At 46.1% G+C, this 7,500-nt stretch overlaps 1 protein-coding gene across 1 annotated transcript in view; it reads right to left on the bottom strand.

The window, feature by feature from the left end:
* bsnb (bassoon (presynaptic cytomatrix protein) b) overlaps positions 1-7,500 on the bottom strand; it is a gene marked incomplete at both ends in the record, with an annotated part of 82,983 nt that overhangs the window by 17,549 nt on the left and 57,934 nt on the right. The gene's annotated exons all lie outside the window — the stretch shown is intronic.

The following is a 7,500-nucleotide window of genomic DNA, read 5'->3' as shown; positions in this document are numbered from 1 at the left end:
CCTAGCCAGCATACTGTAAGTCTTGTATTACATATTTACCTGCCTGTGGATTGACCATCTGACTAGTGGCGAAAGGTTGGTGGTTCACAATCACTGCCTGCCATTGTACCCTTGAGCAAGGTACTTAATCCCAACACTAGCTCATAATTGTAAATCACTTTGGATGAGAGCATCTGCTAAATGTTTAAATTGTACTTGATTGACAGTTGAATCACACATTAGGCATGTTTGCACAATCTAGGCATGCTAAGGAACCTACTACTGATTAATACACTGTTTATTTGCACTGTTATATTTCTGCATATTTTGTGGAGATGTGTATCTCCTTTGTGATCTTTTGATGCTGTAACAGCACAATTCCCCCCCTAGGATAAAAAATACCTATACTACAGTACTACTACTGCTACTACTACTACTACTACCACTACTATTAGGCAGAAATGTAGACTCACTAGACTGCTAGTTCACTCTGAATAACTCAGTTATTCCCCGCTGTTCAATCAATCAATCAATCAATCAAAGCTTTATTTGTATAGCGCATTTCATACCCAGAGGCAACACAATGCACTTTAGTGCAGCTGTTGTGACGTTATGCTGATGTGTTTCATAGGGCTGTCATGCTAGAATGAGGTGTTCATACTGCTGTGATGCATAGGCCTCCTCCATGCTGGCAGCGGGCCAATGAGAGGCAGGGCTCTTAACAAGCAAAATGCTGACTGAACACACAGGACAAGATGTTGAACATTCACCTCTATACTGATATTAACACGGGAGGGTCAGAGAACATGGAGATGAGAGGGGATGGAGGACGGGCTTGTCTGCTTTGAAGGACGAGGAGTGATGGGTGTCAAAACGCTGCCTTTTAAAAAATAAAAAATAAAAAAATAAAAATAAATAAGAACATTTTCATTGAAATATCAAGTGACTAGTATCATGCAGATACCTAGCAACAGACTAATGATGAGAGACTGAACTAAACCTTCAAAACTAAACCTTTTCAGTTTGTAATAAATTGGAATTATATTGAAACTGACAGTCTAGGGATGAGGTATCTGTTTTATGACACGTTCCTCGATTTCAGGGATGGAAAAACTATCCAAGAAGCTAATTTGAATGATCATGTATTTTCAAGTGGGGTGAGGGGGTCAGGGCTGGCTAAGGACTCTGTTTTAACCACGTACTGTACATGGGGAGGGTTGGGATTAGTTTCAAGGTGTTCATGGGGAGGGTTGGGGTTAGTTTCAAGGTGTTCATGGGGAGGGTTGGGATTAGTTTCAAGGTGTTCATGGGGAGGGTTGGGGTTAGTTTCAAGGTGTTCATGGGGAGGGTTGGGGTTAGTTTCAAGGTGTTCATGGGGAGGGTTGGGGTTAGTTTCAAGGTGTTCATGGGGAGGGTTGGGGTTAGTTTCAAGGTGTTCGTGGGGAGGGTTGGGGTTAGTTTCAAGGTGTTCGTGGGGAGGGTTGGGGTTAGTTTCAAGGTGTTCATGGCGAGGGTTGGGATTAGTTTTAACCAGTACATGGGAAGGGCTTGTCCAAATGAGCCCCCTCATCTCAGCGAGCGAGAAGGCTTAATCATCTGATAATGTGAAGCACTTTGAAATACACAAGGGGAAGTAGTATGGTGCCTCGTGAATACTAATCTGCTCCATGGTTATTAGTTCTGAGACACCCAGACCAACTGCAATTAGTCATTTCAGGGAACCTGTATGCCTCACAGGCACTAGAGTGCAGCTAGACAGGGTTCCCTCCTCTCTCTGTCAGACTTCCTGAAGTTGCCGGTTTGAGGGTATAGATCGTGTCACGCGGAGCGAGACCCCTATCAGAGCCAGGATATGAGCCCAGGCAGATCCTGTTCTGGATCATTGAGGCTGATCGATGGCGATATCCAGCGGCAGAGAAATGCTTCTCTGAAAGGCGGTGGGAGTTGAAAGGAAAGAGGAAGGCTCAGCGTTAGGAACTCAGCTCAGCTCAGCTGTCTGTGGTGATCGTCTGAGCCACCAGGAATGGGGCAAACGGCGTCTGTGAGTCAGGAAACACACATACACACACACAAACAAACAATAGCAAAGCCCATAATAAACATAACCTCATAAACACCTCTATGCCCCGATACCCATCTGTTTCATAAATCATGCCCCGTTACCATAGCGACACCCTCAAAATAGGAAGCGCGGGAGGGCGATGATAACCCCGCCTCTGGAACATTGGGGTGTTCAACGATGCTATTGTAAAGGACGCTTCGTTGCAGTCTGGTAAACCATTCAGGAGCCATTTTAAGCACCGCATAATTTATGGTGCGCACTAAAATAAAAAGTATTTAAAACCCAATAACTTCTTTACTGATCAATTAAAATGAAAAATGAATTCAATGCAAACAAAATCCTAAAGTTCATTTTCTGATCAATTTAATGTTTTTTTTTTATGATAATAAAATCCTATAATTCCTTTACTGATTTTTTTTTTTTAAACCATAACAAAATCCTTCTCAGAGATACTACACATGAGTAGCAACAGAGAGGACGGCCAGACAACAGATAACAGAACAGCTATGAGGGAAGAGAGTTTAGATTTTCAGTCCAGACTGATCATTCAGTGGCGTCGTCTCCGTGGAGACGCCTGACAGCCTGATAGGGATGTTCATCCATCGGCTCTGGAGACACGGAGCCTGACACACACACACACAAACACACACACACTTCACACACACACACACACACGCACACACACACACGCACACACACGCGCAGACACACATGCGCATGCGCGCAAACACACACGCAAACACACACACACACAAACACACACACACACACAAACACACACACATACAAAAACACAAACACACGCACGCATGCACGCACAGTCGCACACACACACATACAAACACACAAACACACACATGCATGCACGCACGCACACACACACACATGCACGAACACACACACATGTGTGTGTATGCGAGTGTGTGAGTGTGTGTGCGTGTGTGTGTCTGTGTATGTGTGTGTATGTGAGTGTGCGTGTGTGTGTGCGTGTATGTGTGTGTGTAGTGTTATTCGGCTTCTGACTGTTGCCTGACATTACACAACTAGAGCAGCACCCCTGAGAACACACAGGCCTGCTAATGAACAAGACTGGAGGAACACACTCAAACACACACACACACACACACACACACACACACACATACTCCCCCTACACACACACACACACGCACGCACACACACATGCACACACACACACACATACACACACACAAACACAGACACACACACACGCATGCACACATATACCCCCTACACATACACATACAAAAACACATGCACACACACACCACACACACCTCTACACACACAAGAACATACTCCCCTACACAGACACACACACACACGCACGCACAAACAAACAAACAAAATAAACATACCCCCCCACCCCCACACACACACACACACACAGAGCCAATATCATTACACACACAATCTGCGGTCCGCTGCCCTACGCATAAAATACAGACACGACACATGCGTCTATGCACTGTATGTACTGTATGTGTGTGTGTGCGTGTGTGTGTGTGTGCGTGCATGTTTGCGTGTGTGCGTGCGTGCCTCACTGTGCACATGTTTGCCTCTGCCTAATCTGCGTATTCCTCCTTTATTTACTCCAGAGTTGATGAAGGTGTTGCGAGTCGATTTTATTTACTGTACATGCAGTCAGCGCTGCGGCCGTGAGTGATCGATGCTCATTCCTCCCCCGCAGAGCACACACTAATGACATCAGCTGCCATGGCAGCAGGGCACATCGTCCATGTGGCCTTCTAATAACTCAATTACAGATCGTGTGCGTGTGCACAACGCGCCATGGCTGAGGAATTACATAATGACCTTGTTTAGATGTCGCTGGAGACCATTAGCCATCTGAAAATCAGCAGCAAGTCTACTCTTCATCCTGTGGCCTGGCTAACAAGACCCTAACACCTCAACCTTCCTCTAGCAAGAGCCTAACACCTCAACCTTTATCTAGCAAGAGCCCAACACCTCAACCTTCCTCTAGAAAGAGCCCAACACCTCAACCTTCATCTAGCAAGAGCCTAACACCTCAACCTTTATCTAGCAAGAGCCCAACACCTCAACCTTCATCTAGCAAGAGCCCAACACCTCAACCTTTATCTAGCAAGAGCCTAACACCTCAACCTCTATCTAGCAAGAGCCTAACACCTCAACCTTCATCTAGCAAGAGCCCAACACTTCACCCTTCATCTAGCAAGAGCCTAACACCTCACCCTTCATCTAGCAAGAGCCCAACACCTCAACCTTCAACTAGCAAGAGCCTAACACCTCACCCTTCATCTAGCAAGAGCCTAACACCTCACCCTTCATCTAGCAAGAGCCTAACACCTCAACCTTCATCTAGCAAGAGCCTAACACCTCACCCTTCATCTAGCAAGAGCCTAACACCTCAACCTTCAACTAGCAAAAGCCCAACACCTCAACCTTCATCTAGCAAGAGCCTAACACTTCAACCTTCATCTAGCAAGAGCCTAACACCTCAACCTTTATCTAGCAAGAGCCTAACACCTCAACCTTCAACTAGCAAGAGCCTAACATCTCACCCTTCATCTAGCAAGAGCCTAACACCTCACCCTTCATCTAGCAAGATCTCCTGCAGCAATGCAGAGATCTTAACATCAGCGAGGCAGGATGGGTGGACTACACCTGGCGTGCGGAGTGGGATGCACAGATGGGGCTTGGTATCCTGTGCGGCGTGCGAGTGTGGCGCCGAGGAACAAACCGCAGACCACGTCATCCAGGACTGTCCGATATATCGACACCCAACGGAATGCGTGGCCTGACGGTTGTGGATGACGAAACAGTGACATGGCTACTGGAGGTCTGCCCGGATATATAGCCCGGGTGACCCCTGACCCAGGCTCAGGGTGGTAAAAGGATAGCCCCTCGGCCCCGAGGACACATCAAACCCAAACGAACAAGAAGTTTACTAAAACTTAATATAAATGCTTTACAGTGTGCACTTATTATAAAGTGTTACCAACTTCTCAAGGACGATGAAAACTTTCCCCCAACACACAGACACACAGGTCTGCCTAACACCGAGGATGCCAGTGTCCCTTGTTCTTTTGGAAGACTTTACTGACAACGACCGGTACATACAGCAGACAATTTGTTTTCTCCAAGTACTACAAGTACTTAGAATTGAAAAAAGCTCAAACACAAGAAGCTGGTCCCGAGGCACTCTGTATAGTTAAAAGTCCTTTATTTAATTCTGGACAACGCGTTGGTGCGTGTCCAGATTTAAATAAAGGACTTTTAACTATACAGAGTGCCTCTGGGCCAGCTTCTTGCCACCTAGTCCACCCACCCGGGCTAGTGCGGTGTTTTAGCTTTTTTCAAGTCTATGAACCAGCCCACCCTTGACTATGCACCTGGACTATGATTTTTAAATTTGTACAGCTTTGACCCAAGGCAGCGCTGTCCATTCTTTTTCTTCATACTACAAGTACTTATCCTAAGTTGCTTCGGATAAAAGTTCTGCGAAAAATTGACTTCAATCGAAAATAGCCACTGAGCCTTTCCATAGGACACAAGGCGACCAAAACTCAACACACACACACACACACACACACACACACACACCAACAAACATCAAAAAAAAAACAAGGAGAAAGGAGTCGGTTGCGGAGTGGAGAGCATGATGTAAAGCCTTCGCTAATTCTGCTCAAATCCTCCGGAACTTTTTTTTGGCAGTTTGAGGCGAGACGGGAGGGGTTGGCATGCCAACACAGACACAACTGCTTTGTTTTCATCTCCCTCAAGGGCTGAGGAGCTAAATACACAGAGACACACAAACACACACACACACACACACTCACCCCCCCCCCCCCCCCACACACACACACACACACTCACTCACTCACAAACACTCTCTCACACACACACTCTCTCTCACGCACACACACTCTCTCTCTCTCTCTCTCTCTCTCTCTCTCACACACACACACACACATTCACACACACACACACACACACACGCACACATGCACATGCACACACACACACACACACACACGCACACTCTCACACACACACACACTCATACAAACACACTCAGTCTCACTCTCTACTGAGGAGCTAAATATAGGATCAGCTCTCAGAACTAACCATCTGTGCCGTTTGTTGTTACGTGTACCATCTAAGTGAGACAGAATACTGTATTATGTGCTCATCTGAGTGTACGTGTGTGTGAGTGTGTGTGTGTGTGTGTGAGTGTGTGTGTGTGTCTGTGTGTGTATGTGTGTGTGTGTGTGTAAAAGAGAGAGAGATAAAGAGAAAGAGAAGGAGGGGGGGAGGGAGAGGATTGATGAAGTCCAGACTGTCTTATGCAGGAAAACAACACTATAAACCTACACTGTTACTGTCAATACAGGAAAACAACACTATAAACCTACACTGTTACTGTCAATACAGGAAAACAACACTATAAACCTACACTGTTACTGTCAATACAGGAAAACAACACTATAAACCTACACTGTTACTGTCAATACAGGAAAACACTCCTAACCCTACACCGTTACTGTCAAGACTGAGAAATGCATGTTGTTGTCACTCGCTCTTGTCAGCCCCAATTGCACAGACTCAAAACAAACACACACACACACACACACACTCTCTCTCTCTTTGGTCGCACACACAGAGGAGGCCTGGGGAGAGACTGAGTGACACACACGAGGCCCGGTCACTTGGGAGTGATCTTGTCGGAGGTGAAGCCCTCAATCCAAGCGTTGCATCATGGGTCTCACTGCCTGCTCCCACCAAACCAGCAGGAGTCTGTGGAGTTCTTTTGCTCACAGACAGGATTCTAATTAGAGATGGGACCGATCCGATCCAGTATCAGGATCCGGCTCCGATCCAGACGCGGTTCACGGATCACGTATCGGCCTGACGTCGCCGATCCACGTACCGACCCAGATGAAGTGAAAAAGCTACGGTATTCATTCATTCAATCAATCATAGGCTACAATTCACATTCCCCTCAGCCCAGTGTCTAGTTCACCAGACTAGCCGACCGTTCACACCGTTTGCTTATGTTCGCAAACGTTTGGTGTGAAAGCAAACCTTATGCTGAAGTTAAAAGTTTAAAATAGTTTGTAAAGAAATTTTGTGAGTGAAAGTGAGTTGCATGTGTTGCTCGAGCTGGTTACTCTAGACGGTGGCGGAGGATTTCCAAAAGCAAATGCGCCTATTTGGCAATATTTTGGATTTAAACCCAATGCTAATAGGGGACCTGATAACATTAATCTGTAAACTAGAGCCATTTCTCCCTCTCCTTACTCTTGTGTGTCATAGTGAAATATGACACCGTTGCTCTACTGAGGCTGAGACCCACTGTTGAGACCCCTGTGGAGTGAGTGACAGGAGACAGAGCAGACAGGGGCTCGCACCCCAAGCTTATATTTTAGCTACAATTTACTTTTTATTTGATGAAA

This window comes from Borostomias antarcticus (genome assembly GCF_949987555.1).
Source record: "Borostomias antarcticus genome assembly, chromosome: 11".
Taxonomy (NCBI): Eukaryota; Metazoa; Chordata; class Actinopteri; order Stomiiformes; family Stomiidae; genus Borostomias; species Borostomias antarcticus.
This window is presented reverse-complemented; position numbering and strand designations above follow the sequence as displayed.